The sequence below is a fragment of the Pteropus alecto genome, unplaced genomic scaffold (genome assembly GCF_000325575.1).
Source record: "Pteropus alecto unplaced genomic scaffold, ASM32557v1 scaffold64, whole genome shotgun sequence".
Taxonomy (NCBI): domain Eukaryota; kingdom Metazoa; phylum Chordata; class Mammalia; order Chiroptera; family Pteropodidae; genus Pteropus; species Pteropus alecto.
The window spans coordinates 111,838-114,231 of record NW_006435768.1 but is presented as its reverse complement, the minus strand read 5'-3'; positions in this window follow the sequence as shown (position 1 = coordinate 114,231).

Here is a 2,394-nt window from a genome sequence, read left to right as displayed (position 1 = left end):
TTTCCAGATCATTTCACTTTTTAAAGCGTGTTGTCCCTTTTATGTGCAATTTGGCCTCATGCTAGACTATAGCTTAATTCCTTTGTTCTCTAAAATAAGTTTACAGAATTTGTGAGAGAGAAGAGCATTTTTACTGAAGTATAGCAAGAAACTTAAAATTGATTTGAAGATATTTCCATACTTAGCAAATTTTTGGTCATTCCAGCCACAACAATTTCTCACTGGACATTTTATTTTTCTCTCAGGCTCAGCCTCTTACTTTATTGCTCAGTCTCTACTCCATCTTCACTAATTGGATTTCTTCTTTCTCTTGGGTCCTGCCTGCCCCCTAAATATTGAAAAAAAATTAAGGACAACAAATTGCTTATTTATTTTTCTCTTTAGGGCTTCACTTTTTACCACTAAATCTGCCTATCAAGGTGCTTTCCTAAGTAAACACAGTTCTATTTGAGGGAGAAACATTTGGAGCAACTGTTAAAATAACCGTGTTTTTTTTTTTTTTTTTTTTACTGTTTATGTAATATACTAACCCATATTGATTAAATAGTATTTTAGTTAGGAGTAAATAAAATAATACAGATGAAAGTATTTTGGAAAGCATTTAATAAATTGTAAAACACTATATGATGTTATATATTAAGGGAAATGACTTGTGTGGAGTAAAAACATTTCTACCCATGATGCCAATGGTAGTTTTCTGTATTTTTAATCCTTTAACCCAAATACTTCTTCAGAACTTAGCTTACCTTTCCAGGTCAGAGAGTGACCTCAGAGTCTCCAAGCTTCTAAGAATAGCAAAAAAGAGATGTTTTTTTTTTGTTGTTTTGTTTTGTTTTGTTTTTTTCCTTTTGGAGAAAAGAAAGAATCCTCTCATTTGGAAAGAATGGGTCTTGTAAAGCCCCAATGAATAGATAAATCTTAGCATATTTGTTTCTCAACAAAATGCCCTCACAGCTGCTTACTCTGTTCTTTCTTGTTCACCACTTTTCAGTTCTCCTGATTACTTTTGGAGGAGAGAGGCATTTAAGTGCAAATGAACTAATGCACTTCCCTTTATCTATTGAGAATTTCCTTTGTGACTGAGAGGGTAAATGGAAGCATCAACAGTAGCTGGCAGGGTATGGGGTCTCAAAAGGACACTGCTATGGTTATTGGAAACCAAGAATTTGAATTTTCAAACAATAGTGTTGCCTGGAGCGTTCACCATTTTTTTGGCATAGAAGGGGTCAGTGAGTAAGTTTCAGTAAAAGGCCACAAGGACACAGTTTGTATTATATTAGCTTGAGAAAATAAACTATATTTAAATTCATATAGACAATATAGCATAGTCTTAATAATTTTATACAGGAAGGCCTTGCAAAGATAAAAAATTCAGCAAACTTCGTCATTTCATAAAATCCATCTACTTCAAATGTTCTTTGGGAGCAGCTATGGGGATTTCAATTCCAAGACAACATTGTCCTAAAGAGACTAGGTTGAGATTTAGGATAAAGAACACTATCACTCATTTGGCTTCATTTGCATCCAGGAAAAGAAAGTTAAAATAGACTGGTAGTGCCATTTGCAACAACATGGATAGACCTCAAGATAATCATGCTAAGCGAAATAAGCCAGACAGAAAAGGTTGAAAATCACATGATATCACTTATATGTGGGATATAAACCTAAAAGCAACAAAGGAAGAGAACAAACAGAGACTCGTGGACATGGACTATAAACTAGTGATTACCAAATGGTAGGGGGGTAAGGGGGGAGGGTGGGAGATAGACGGTAAAGGGGGTCAAATATAGGGAGGTAGGGGTAGGGTGAAGTGGGTAAAGGGGATCAAATATATGGTAGCTGAAGGAAACTGGACTTCGGGCAGTAAACACAATAGAATATACAGATGTCAAATGATAATGTACACCAGAAAATTATATAATTGTATTAAACAATGTTATCCCAATAAACTTAATTTAAAAAAATAAAAAAAAAAATAGACTAGTAGCAAAATCTGGCCTCCTTTTGATTATTCTCACCTTTAGCCTTTCTCCAGGCGGATCAAAACTACTTGAGCCATTGAGCCGTTAAGATTTGGGAGCGCCCTCCAAATACAGAAGGCAGTGTGGTACAGAGAAAAGATCATACACTTTGAAACTAAAAAGTCCTGTGTTTTACCCTTGGCTCCAATAAATATTGGTGATGAAACCATAGATAAGTAGTTTAACTGAGACTTAATTTCATTATTTGAATAATAATACTTCAGCACAAGGTTCATGGTATATATCAGTAAACATTGTATTCTCTCAATTACATATGTACCGAATCTCTCTTGCAATGCTCTTTATTTACTATATAATAATTTGTATATGTTCATTTATTAATATCCAATTTCTAAAATTTTTTAAGCCAATT